The sequence below is a fragment of the Ranitomeya variabilis genome, chromosome 5, assembly GCF_051348905.1.
Source record: "Ranitomeya variabilis isolate aRanVar5 chromosome 5, aRanVar5.hap1, whole genome shotgun sequence".
NCBI lineage: Eukaryota > Metazoa > Chordata > Amphibia > Anura > Dendrobatidae > Ranitomeya > Ranitomeya variabilis.
The window spans coordinates 99855852-99869053 of record NC_135236.1 but is presented as its reverse complement, the minus strand read 5'-3'; positions in this window follow the sequence as shown (position 1 = coordinate 99869053).

Sequence of the window (13202 nt, the reverse complement as noted above, 5' to 3'; positions counted from 1 at the left end):
TACCTGGTGTCTACTGGCAGCACAACCTATTCTCACCACCAGAAGCACTAGTGATGACCCAGTATACACCAAGCACACCCAGCCAGGGTAAGCCTGGCCTATGGCGCAGTGGGTCTACATCCACCAGAGTTACTTTCGCCCTAGAGCATTACAATAAAGTAGTTACTAGCAGGGGTGGATTAAGGGTAGCCAGGGCCCCGGGCTGTTCAGACACTGTGGGCCCCTCCGGTCATGTGACGGGGGGGTCATGTGACGGGGGGGGGGGGGGGGGGTCATATTATACCCGAACCAGATTATTCCAGAAAAATGGCCGGGCCCTACTCTACTGTAACCTATTAAATATTTGTTAAAATCTGCAATATAATTTAGGTATATTTTGACCAATAATATCACATACAAGGAACAAATACCACCGCGCCATGACCAGATCACAAATTACAACCACAGTGATCGAATAATATCACATACAAGGAACAAATACCACTGCACCATGTCAAGACCACATATTACCACCACTTGGTGACCAAATAGCACATTCAAGGGACAAATACCACAACACCATTTCCAGACCACATATTACCACCACATAGTGACTGAATACTACAATACTGATCAGTAATAATAATAAAAAAAAAACACAATACTATCACAAGTGCCAGTATTCACAGGAGATCTATACTTAGTATGCAGTGTCTGTGTAGAGGTAATACAGAGATCACTGGTGACATTATACACAGGAGCTCTGTATATAGTATAGTGTATAGTGTCAATGTATAGGTAACACTGACTCACCAATGACGTCTCTAGGTGAAGTCCTTCATCTTTCATCCAGCACAGACCGCCATCATTTCTTCCAGCCAGGACTCGTTTCTGCAGGAAATAACACAGTTATCTCGAGCTCTGCTTGCAGAACACATTACTTAATTTTTCACAACTTCTACATTACACATGGAGAAAAAAAAGGCGATATAGAGTCACTCTGCACAGTAACAGGACCCCCCCCCCCCATTTAAAACAGTATACTCAAAAAATAAAATAAATACATCACTGCAGTAATAATATCCCTTAATTAGCCCCTATGGCAATAATATTCCCCACCCTGGCCCTGTGTGTCTCATTCCTGGCTCCTGCCATATGTTCTCCCATCCTGCACTCATGAGTATCCATTCTGCCCCATATGATCTCCCCATCCTGCCCCATCTGTCTCCATCCTATTCTCCTGCCCCATGATCCAATCCTGCCCCATGTCTTTCATTCTGCCCCGTCTCTACATTCTGCCCATGCCTCCAGTCCTGCCCCCAGTGTGTCCAGCAATCTGCCCCAGTGTGTCCAGCATATTACCCCCAGTGTGTCCAGCAATCTGCCCCAGTATGTCCAGCATATTGCCCCAGTAACCAGTCCAGCAATCTGCCCCAGTGTGTCTAGCATTGCCCCAGACAGTGTCTCCAGCAATCTGCCCCAGTGTCTGACTCCAGCATATTGCCCCCAGACAGTGTGTTCAACAATCTGCCCAGTATGTCCAGCATATTGCCCCAGTGTGTCCAGCATATTACCACCAGTGTGTCCTGCAATCTGCCCCAGTATGTCCAATTGTCCAGCATTGCCCCCAGTGTGTCCAGCAATCTGCCCCATTGTCTCCAGCATATTACCCCCAGTGTGTCCAGCAATCTGCCCCAGTATGTCCAGCAATCTGCCCCAGTGTCTCTAGCATTGCCCCAGTGTCTCCAGCAATCTGCCCCAGTGTCTCCAGCAATCTGCCCCAGTGTCTCCAGCATTGCCCCCAGTGTCTCCAGCAATCTGCTCCAGTGTCTCCAGCATTGCCCCAGTGTCTACAGCAATCTGCCCCAGTGTCTCCAGCATTGCCCCAGTGTCTACAGCAATCTGCCCCAGTGTCTACAGCAATCTGCCCCAGTGTCTACAGCAATCTGTCCCAGTGTGTCCTCCAGCATTGCCCCAGTGTCTCCAGCAATCTGCCCCAGTGTCTCCAGCAATCTGCCCCAGTGTCTCCAGCAATCTGCCCCAGTGTCTCCAGCAATCTGCCCTAGTGTCTCCAGCATTGCCCCAGTGTCTACAGCAATCTGCCCCAGTGTCTCCAGCATTGCCCCAGTGTCTACAGCAATCTGCCCCAGTGTCTACAGCAATCTGCCCCAGTGTCTACAGCAATCTGCCCCAGTGTGTCCTCCAGCATTGCCCCAGTGTCTCCAGCAATCTGCCCCAGTGTCTCCAGCAATCTGCCCCAGTGTCTCCAGCAATCTGCCCCAGTGTGTCCAGCAATCTGCCCCAGTGTCTCCAGCAATCTGCCCCAGTGTCTCCAGCATTGCCCCCAATGTGTCCACAGTCCACCGTTAGCTTATAAAAAAAAACAGAAAAAAAAACAAAAAACAGTCTCCTCACCTTACCAGCGCTCCATGCGGCGAGCTCCCTCCAGCCGCGCACACTCGCCGGCGACTGACAATGCCAGCGACGTGTGAGCTGCGGCCGACTTCAGCTGCCAGCCTCCAATTGGCTGGCGGCTGTTGTTAACTATTGAGGTGCGGGCGAGCGCCCGCACCTCAATAGGAAAGCGCCGCAGCGCCGGAAGGGGCCCGGTGAGCAGATGAGAAGGGGCCCGATGCGGACCCCCTCTCTCTGCCCACCGGGGGGCCGGGCATTCAGTCACACTCCGGCGGATTATCAGAGGGTCAATCTGCGGTGGCCCAGGGCCCCCCCAAGCCACTGGGCCCTGGGCTACCGCCCATATTGACCCTCTGATAATCCGCCCCTGGTTACTAGCAAAAGAAAGACGCTTGAGGTAAAATGGACCCTAATTGAAATAAACACAAGCCACCCCATTTAGCAGGTCCCAGCGAAACCACAGCATTCACCTTCAACCCCTATACAGGGATCTGGACTTACAACAGGTTTCACTGGGTTACATCCACTGAGTAACTGTTGGTCAAAAAAGTGAGTTTGAGTCTATAGAGTCTTCAAACGAACACTGAAATAAACCCTCACAACATCTAAAAGCTTATCCTAATGCAAATTAACAACTGCTACCACTAACGCAATTAACGTCCGACCCCTCAACCCAATCACCTAACTTAAATAAAAAAAAATTCTACTCTCCCATTAGGATCTGTCTGAGACCGCAATCTTAAAAAGACTTCGTTGGACAGACTTGGAGCTGAAAGATAAGAAAAACAAGTTATATTATACTCACCCAGGGGCGGTCCCGCTGCGGTCCGGGTCTGATGGGCGTCGCAGTCCGGCGCCTCCCATCTTCATTCGATGATGTCCTCTTTTCTTCTTGACGCGGCTCCGGCGCAGGCGTACTTTGTCTGCCCTGTTGAGGGGAGAGCAAATTACTGCAGTGCGCAGGCGCTGGGAAAAGTCAGAGAGGCCCGGCGCCTGCGCACTGCAGTACTTTGCGCTGCCCTCAACAGGGCAGACAAAGAACACCTGCGCAGGAGCCGCGGCAGGAAGCAAAGAAGAGGACGTCATCGTATGAAGATGGGAGGCGCCGGACCGCGACGCCCATCAGACCCGGACCGCAGCGGGACCGCCCCTTGGTGAGTATAATATAACTTGTTTTTCTTATCTTTCAGGTTACATCGGGGGCTTATCTACAGCATTACAGAATGCTGTAGATAAGCCCCTGATGGTGGTGGCCGCAGCTTATAAGCGAAAATTGGGGTGACAGATTCCCTTTAATCTCTATACAGATATCTGGACCTGTAACAGGTTCACTGGGTTACCTCCAAGAAATGGCTTCTGGCCAAAGAAATGAGGTTAAGCCTAGAGTAGTCAAACCAACCCTACTGAAATAAACCTGAAAAATATAGTAGCTGATCGCCAAAGGAGTTATCCTGTGACTAAAGTGTTCAAATCGATCCTAAATAAACTTAAAGCACCTCTCCAGCAATTTGATTTTGTTTCACCGCTGGGGTGGTGCTTAAAATCCTGACTTACGCCTTTGTCTTTTCCCTTGGTTATCTATGTACTCTCTTGGTATTGACCCCGGAATGTCTGACTTTTCGGCCTCACGGCCTGTCGGTGAGCAGTGACTAGCGTCACCGTAAGTATATGACCAGGAGCAGTTACGTTTAAAGCACCGATCCAGTGGTGAAAAATAAATGTTGGAGTGGTGCTTTAATTCCCACTAACTTCTGCCATCACTAACTAAATTAACCTTCTAACTCTATTTACGTAACTGAAATAAATCCTAACACTAATCTCCCGGTAGGATCAGTTTGAAGCTGTCAGCACAAAAAGGATTTCTTGGACAGGCTTGGCACCAGCCACTCCAACTATCAGGTCCCAAAAGAACCTCTCCACTCTTTAAGCCCTTTACAGGGATCACTACTTACAACAGGTTCACTGGGTTGCATCCAAACAGTAGTTGATGGCCAAAGGTGTGAGCTGTATGCTAGAGTGGTCAAACGGAACCTCATGGAAATAAACCCTAACTAAAGCTAATCCTGTCTAGTTAAGAAGCAGGGTACTAAATATTATATAAGGAACACAGTTTAATAAGTGTCTCCCCTCACTTTCACAGCTGTAAAACTTAAGTAGAAATGCCACTAAGAATAACTGGAAAAATTGAGTAACGTAACTGTGTATTGATCTAAATAATTAATTTCAGAATTTTTAGAAAGCCGGGTGAGACCACTGTACTGTAGATGTAATGGAAGTCATTTTGATTGTTATTCAGTTTTGCCAGAAACACATAAACTATATCACAGGACACTCCAGGCCTAACCATTATACTTTATCATAGGGAATGCATGGCCAAAGGGGTGTATTCTGACAAAAGGATTTTCTTTTTGTTTTTTTTTGTGTTTATTTTGACATGCATTGTTCATTACATCACTATCAGCCCCTCTATATACAGCCCCATCCTGCATTACTTCACCTCTCTCAGCTCCTCTATCTGCAGCTCCCCCCTGCATTGCATCACTCTACTCTGCCCGCTCCTACAATATATTGATCCTCCTTGCCCAATCGCCTACTCTTATAGTACATTGCTCTTCTTTGCTCTATTCTGCATTACATGACTCATCTCTTCCCCCTTTTCAGTACATTGCTCCTCTCAGTCCCCTCCTGCAGTACATGGCTCCTCTCAGTCCCCTCCTGCAGTGCATCGCTCCTCTCAGTCCCTTCCTGCTGTACATCGCTCCTCTCTGTCCCCTCCTGCAGTGCATCGCTCCTCTCAGTCCCCTCCTGCAGTACATCGCTCCTCTCAGTCCCCTCCTGCAGTGCATCGCTCCTCTCAGTCCCCTCCTGCAGTACATCGCTCCTCTCTGTCCCCTCCTGCAGTGCATCGCTCTTCTCAGTCCCCTCCTGCAGTACATCGCTCCTCTCTGTCCCCTCCTGCAGTGCATCGCTCCTCAGTCCCTTCCTGCAGTACATCGCTCCTCTCTGTCCCCTCCTGCAGTGCATCGCTCCTCTCAGTCCCCTCCTGCAGTACATCGCTCCTCTCTGTCCCCTCCTGCAGTGCATCGCTCCTCAGTCCCTTCCTGCAGTACATCGCTCCTCTCTGTCCCCTCCTGCAGTGCATCGCTCCTCTCAGTCCCCTCCTGCAGTACATCGCTCCTCTCTGTCCCCTCCTGCAGTGCATCGCTCTTCTCAGTCCCCTCCTGCAGTACATCGCTCCTCTCTGTCCCCTCCTGCAGTGCATCGCTCCTCAGTCCCTTCCTGCAGTACATCGCTCCTCTCTGTCCCCTCCTGCAGTGCATCGCTCCTCTCAGTCCCCTCCTGCAGTACATCGCTCCTCTCTGTCCCCTCCTGCAGTGCATCGCTCCTCAGTCCCTTCCTGCAGTACATCGCTCCTCTCTGTCCCCTCCTGCAGTGCATCGCTCCTCTCAGTCCCCTCCAGCAGTACATCGCTCCTCTCTGTCCCCTCCTGCAGTGCATCGCTCTTCTCAGTCCCCTCCTGCAGTACATCGCTCCTCTCTGTCCCCTCCTGCAGTGCATCGCTCCTCAGTCCCTTCCTGCAGTACATCGCTCCTCTCTGTCCCCTCCTGCAGTGCATCGCTCCTCTCAGTCCCGCAATATACAGCTCTATCCTGCTTGTACACATTTCCCCTCAGCTTACAGGCACCTTGCTGCTGCTTCTTACATGAGGGGAGCGCTGTGATTCAGGAGGTTCCCACTAACCGTGACATCATCACTATTCTCTACACAACCCAGCTTCTGAAATGTCAATTTATTTTCCAGTAGAAAAGTTTGTGGCGCCTATAGAGACAGCTAGCGGGAATAGTGGAGAAAACATCCTGTAGAGACAGCTAGCGGGAATAGTGGAGAAAACATCCTGTAGAGACAGCTAGCGGGAACAGTGGAGAAAACATTGTATAGAGACAGCTAGCGGGAATAGTGGAGAAAACATTATTTATGATCTGCAAGTATAGAAATAGTGGCCACCGAAGCCCAATGTGCAGGTTTACAGCTAACAGTGGGAGGTTATTATAATAAATCAGCAACTGTTCTGTGGGTGACAAAACACATGGTTGAGGCAGGACATGTTGATGCGGATAGGAACAGGGCCGGCCCGAACGTATAGGCGAACTAGGCGTCGGCCTAGGGCGCCGACCCTAAGGGGGCGCCAGAGAAAAAATAGAAAAAATTATAAAAAATCTTTTCAAAAGGCAAAAGGTGTATGGAGCGGAGCTGAATGTGTATGAGGTGTATGGAGTGGAGCCGTGTGTGTATGAGGTGTACAGAGCAAAGCCGTGTGTATGAGGTGTACGGAGCGGAGTCGTGTGTGTATGAGGTGTATGGAGCGGAGCTAAATGTGTACGATGTGTACGGAGCGGAGCCACGTGTGTACGAGGTGTATGCAGCAGAGCGCGAGTGTACAGAGCGCAGCCGCGTGTGTAGGAGTAGCTATGTGTGGCCATTATACGGTACGAAGTATCATGTGCGGCCATTATACAGTATGGAGCATCATGTGTGGTCATTATACAGTATTGAGCACTGCGTGGCTATTATACAGTATTGAGCATTATGTGTGGTCATTATACAGTATGGAGCATCATGTGCGGCCATTATACAGTATGGAGCATCATGTGTGGCCATTATACAGTATTGAGCATCATGTGCAGTCATTATACAGTATGGAGCATCATGTGTGGCCATTATACAGTATGGAGCATCATGTGTGGTCATTATACAGTATGGAGCATCATGTGTGGCCATTATACAGTATGGAGCACTGTGTGGCCATATTTTTTTGTTTATAATTATTCTTTATGAAACAGTGTGATCAGCAGTGCTAAATGGGTGTGGCTGGGATGCGGATATGGGTGTGGCTAGTTATGAATGGGTGTGGTCAGAGGTGTGGCCCAAAATTTGCCGTGGCGCGCTTAGCGCCCCGCAAACCTTGTCTCTCTTTCCCATCTTCAAAAGTTGGTAGGTATGTTAAAAGTAGTGAGGTATGTTAAAAGTAGTAGGGGCACAACAAAATAGTTTCGCCTAGGGTGCCGTAATCTCTCGGGCCGGCCCTGGATAGGAAGTCACAAAGCACTATATTAAGGGTCACCAATCTAACCCAAGAAGAGGTGCGAAACTGGCTAAATAAGATTAAAATAGATAAATCTCCGGGTCCGGATGGCATACACCCACGAGTACTAAGAGAACTAAGTAATGTAATAGATAAACCATTATTTCTTATTTTTAGGGACTCTATAGCGACGGGGTCTGTTCTGCAGGACTGGCGCATAGCAAATGTGGTGCCAATATTCAAAAAGGGCTCTAAAAGTGAACCTGGAAATTATAGGCCAGTAAGTCTAACCTCTACTGTTGGTAAAATATTTGAAGGGTTTCTGAAGGATGTTATTCAGGATTATCTCAATGAGAATAACTGTTTAACTCCATATCAGCATGGGTTTATGAGAAATCGCTCCTGTCAAACCAATCTAATCAGTTTTTATGAAGAGGTAAGCTATAGGCTGGACCACGGTGAGTCATTGGACTTGGTATATCTTGATTTTTCCAAAGCGTTTGATACCGTGCCGCACAAGAGGTTGGTACACAAAATGAGAATGCTTGGTCTGGGGGAAAATGTGTGTAAATGGGTTAGTAACTGGCTTAGTGATAGAAAGCAGAGGGTGGTTATAAATGGTATAGTCTCTAACTGGGTCGCTGTGACCAGTGGGGTACCGCAGGGGTCGGTATTGGGACCTGTTCTCTTCAACATATTCATTAATGATCTGGTAGAAGGTTTACACAGTAAAATATTGATATTTGCAGATGATACAAAACTATGTAAAGCAGTTAATACAACAGAAGATAGTATTCTGCTACAGATGGATCTGGATAAGTTGGAAACTTGGTCTGAAAGGTGGCAGATGAGGTTTAACCCCTTCCCGACATGTGACGGAATAGTACGTCACATGTCGGGACCCCCGCTTTGATGTGCGCTCCGGCGGTGAGCGCACATCAAAGTCGCGACATGTCAGCTGTTTTTTACAGCTGACATGTGCGCGCAATAGCGGCGGGTGAAATCGCGATCACCCGCCGCTATTAACTAGTTAAATGCCGCTGTCAAACTCAGACAGCGGCATTTAACTACCGCATCAGGCCGTGCGGCCGGATATGAGCGCATCGCCGACCCCCGTCACATGATCGGGGGTCGGCGATGAGTCAGGAAGGTAACCATAGAGGTCCTGGAGACCTCTATGGTTACTGATCGCCGGTGGCTGTGAGCGCCCCCCTGTGGTCGGCGCTCACAGCACACCTGCATTTTAGCTACATAACAGCGATCTGATGATCGCTGTTATGTAGCAGAGCCGATCGGGCTGTGCCTGCTTCTAGCCTCCCATGGAGGCTATAGAAGCATGGTAAAAGTAAAAAAAAAAAGTAAAAAAAAATGTGAAAAAAATAAAAAAAATATAAAAGTTTAAATCACCCCCCTTTCGCCCCAATCAAAATAAATCAATAAAAAAAAAACCCAACCTACACATATTTGGGATCGCTGCGTTCAGAATCGCCCGATCTATCAATAAAAAAAAAGCATTAACCTGATCGCTAAACGGCGTAATGAAAAAAAAAATCGAAACGCCAGATTTACGTTTTTTTGGTCGCCACGACATTGCATTAAAATGCAATAACGGGCGATCAAAAGAACGTATCTGCACCAAAATGCTATCATTAAAAATGCCAGCTCGGCACGCAAAAAATAAGCCCTCACCCGACCCCAGATCACGAAAAATGGAGACGCTACGGGTATCGGAAAATGGCGCAATTTTATTTATTTATTTTTTTGCAAAGTTTGGAATTTTTTTTCACCACTTAGGTAAAAAAGAACCTAGTCATGTTAGGTGTCTATGAACTCGTACTGACCTGGAGAATCATAATGGCAGGTCAGTTTTAGCATTTAGTGAACCTAGCAAAATAGGCAAGCAAAAAACAAGTGTGGGATTGCACTTTTTTTGCAATTTCACTGCACTTGGAATTTTTTTCCCGTTTTCTAGTACACGACATGGTAAAACCAATGATGTCGTTCAAAAGTACAACTCGTCCCGCAAAAAATAAGCCCTCACATGGCCAAATTGACAGAAAAATAAAAAAGTTATGGCTCTGGGAAGGAGGGGAGCGAAAAACGAAAACGGAAAAACGGAAAAAGCTCCGGGGGTGAAGGGGTTAACAATGATAAATGTAACGTTATACACATGGGAAGAAGGAATCAATATCACCATTACACACTGAATGGGAAACCACTGGGTAAATCTGACAGGGAGAAGGACTTGGGGATCCTAGTTAATGATAAACTTACCTGGAGCAGCCAGTGCCAGGCAGCAGCTGCCAAGGCAAACAGGATCATGGGGTGCATTAAAAGAGGTCTGGATACACATGATGAGAGCATTATACTGCCTCTGTACAAATCCCTAGTTAGACCGCACATGGAGTACTGTGTCCAGTTTTGGGCACCGGTGCTCAGGAAGGATATAATGGAACTAGAGAGAGTACAAAGGAGGGTAACAAAATTAATAAAGGGGATGGGAGAACTACAATACCAAGAGAGATTAGCGAAATTAGATTTATTTAGTCTAGAAAAAAGACGACTGAGGGGCGATCTAAGGCTAGGTTCACATTGCGTTAGGGCAATCCGTTTAGCGCTAGCGGATTGCGCTAACGCAATGTTTATTTAGGGGCCGTGTTTGGGGTCGCGTTAACGTCCCCACTCTCGCAGATCCCCGATCTGCGAGAGCGGGGAACGGACCTCGGGCGTGCCGCGGACGCTGCAAGCAGCGTCCGAGGCGCGTCACAGAAGAACGGCACATCACTAGCGCGAGCCGAAAAAGGCACGCGCTAGTGATGCGCTGCAGGAGAAATTTACATTGCTGTCAATGGGCACGCTAACGGACCCGTTGCACGGCGTTAATTGCGACATTTTCGCCGTGCAACGCTGTCCGTTAGCGTGCACACATTAACGCAATGTGAACCCAGCCTAATAACCATGTATAAGTATATAAGGGGACAATACAAATATCTCGCTGAGGATCTGTTTATACCAAGGAAGGTGACGGGCACAAGGGGGCATTCTTTGCGTCTGGAGGAGAGAAGGTTTTTCCACCAACATAGAAGAGGATTCTTTACTGTTAGGGCAGTGAGAATCTGGAATTGCTTGCCTGAGGAGGTGGTGATGGCGAACTCAGTCGAGGGGTTCAAGAGAGGCCTGGATGTCTTCCTGGAGCAGAACAGTATTGTATCATACAATTATTAGGTTCTGTAGAAGGACGTAGATCTGGGGATTTATTATGATGGAATATAGGCTGAACTGGATGGACAAATGTCTTTTTTCGGCCTTACTATGTTACTATGTTACTTCCTTAGTATCAAAAGCACAGGAGGCTGGGAGTTGTAGTTCCACAGCAAAATGACACCAAGTGTTTTACGTGTGCCCTCAGGAACACACTGGGGTATGGTAACTGTATAATACATGGCAAAAAGTGTAATAAATGACTCCCCTGAAGTTTCTTTAAAACTGGGCAGATTTGCCACTAAGGATCCTGAGAAAATTGGGTGACATAACTCTGTTTTGTTCTAAATAAAAATGTCAAGATTCCAAACTTGTCTAGACTTTTTTTCTTTATTTTATAAGAACAATTGCATTGCCATTTTCTGAAAAACGTAATTTTTTGACAGTTCCATCCTTGGAGCTGTGCGAGCGTTTGGTTGTTGCACCCACATTTTGAGATACATACTGTATGTTGCTAAGCAATAGAGCTTTAGCCTGTGGCCGAGCTTACCAAGATGGCAGTAATGTGGGCCTTCAGCAGACCCCCGGCTGCCATGGTAACCCATTAGTTGTGCACGATCACGTCTCGGAGGTGCTGATGGGAGCCAATGCGTGCACGCACCGGGAATGAAGGCATTTAAATGCCGCCTGTCAGAGATTGATAGCGGTAATTCTCAGATTGATAGCGGTAACTCTCAGCTATAGGGTTCGGCTCTGTTCACATTTGCAGCATATAACTGGCCCAACAAAGGATCCTGTAGCATACCTCCCAACCGTCCCGGATCCCGCGGGACTGTCCTGATTTTGACAGCCAGCCCCGGGATCCCGGGCGGGACACTAATGTCCCGTGCCTAGGGCAGGGACAATGCAGGGGGCGGCACCTGAGTAGCTTAGGTTTGTGGCTGTTTTTTTTTTCTTATACATGCTGGGTCTCCTCCCGACCGATCCCTCCCCCACACCCCCCCCCCCGCCCCCGCCCTCTGTGTGTGCGGCGCTGCCACGCTGAGGAAGAGAGCCAGCAGCGATCAAGATGAGAGGTCAGCGACTCACTTCCTCCTGTGTGTGCACGGAGCTCCGGCGTCTCCTGCTCTTAGCTGCTATCCCGGCAGAGAAGGAGAGACGGGGGAGGTGCCGGGACAGTGCAGAGCTGTGAGCAGCCGGAGAAACTGAAGAGCTGCAGTGCACATGGACAGATCAGCCGCCCCTGCACCACAGAGGAGATTGTGTGTGTGTGATGTGTGTGTGTGTGTGTGTGTGAGATGTGTGATGCTGCATTTGTGTGTGTGTCATGTGTGTATGAGGTATCTGGTGTGTGTGATGGCTGGGTGTGTGTGATGGCTGGGTGTGTGTGTGTGATGGGTGTGTGTGTGTGATGGGTGTGTGTGTGTGATGGGTGTGTGATGGGTGTGATGGCTGGGTGTGTGTGTGTGTGATGGCTGGGTGTGTGTGTGTGATGGCTGAGTGTGTGTGTGTGATGGCTGGGTGTGTGTGTGTGTGTGATGGCTGGGTGTGTGTGTGTGTGTGATGGCTGGGTGTGTGTGTGTGTGATGGCTGGGTGTGTGTGATGGCTGGGTGTGTGTGATGGCTGCGTGTGTGTGTGTGTGATGGCTGCATGTGTGTGATGGCTGCGTGTGTGTGTGTGTGTGTGTGTGTGATGGCTGCGTGTGTGTGTGTGTGATGGCTGCGTGTGTGTGTGTGTGTGATGGCTGCATGTGTGTGATGGCTGCGTGTGTGTGTGTGTGATGGCTGCGTGTGTGTGTGTGTGATGGCTGCGTGTGTGTGTGTGATGGCTGCGTGTGTGTGTGTGATGGCTGCATGTGTGTGTGATGGCTGCGTGTGTGTGTGATGGCTGCGTGTGTGTGTGTGATGGCTGCGTGTGTGTGATGACTGCGTGTGTGTGTGATGACTGCGTGTGTGTGATGACTGCGTGTGTGTGTGATGGCTGTGTGTGATGGCTGCGTGTGTGTGATGACTGCGTGTGTGTGTGATGGCTGTGTGTGTGTGTGATGGCTGCATGTGTGATGCATTTGTGTCAAAGCTGCATGTGTTTGTGAGCTGCGTTTGTGATGCTGCGTGTGTATGTGTGATACTGTGTGTGTGATGCTGCATGTGTGTGAGCTGCGTGCCTGTATGTCATTATACAGTATGGAGAACTGTGGCCATAATACAGTATGGAGCATCATGTGGGGTCATTATACAGTATGGAGCATCATGTGCAGTCATTATACAGTATGGAGCATCATGTGCGGTCATTATACAATATGGAGCATCATGTGCAGCCAGTATACAGTATGGAGCATCATGTGTGGTCATTATACAATATGGAGCATCATGTGCAGTCATTATACAGTATGGAGCATCATGTGCGGTCATTATACAATATGGAGCATCATGTGCGGTCATTATACAGTATGGAGCATCATGTGCGGTCATTATACAGTATGGAGCATCATGTGCGGTCATTATACAATATGGAGCATCATGT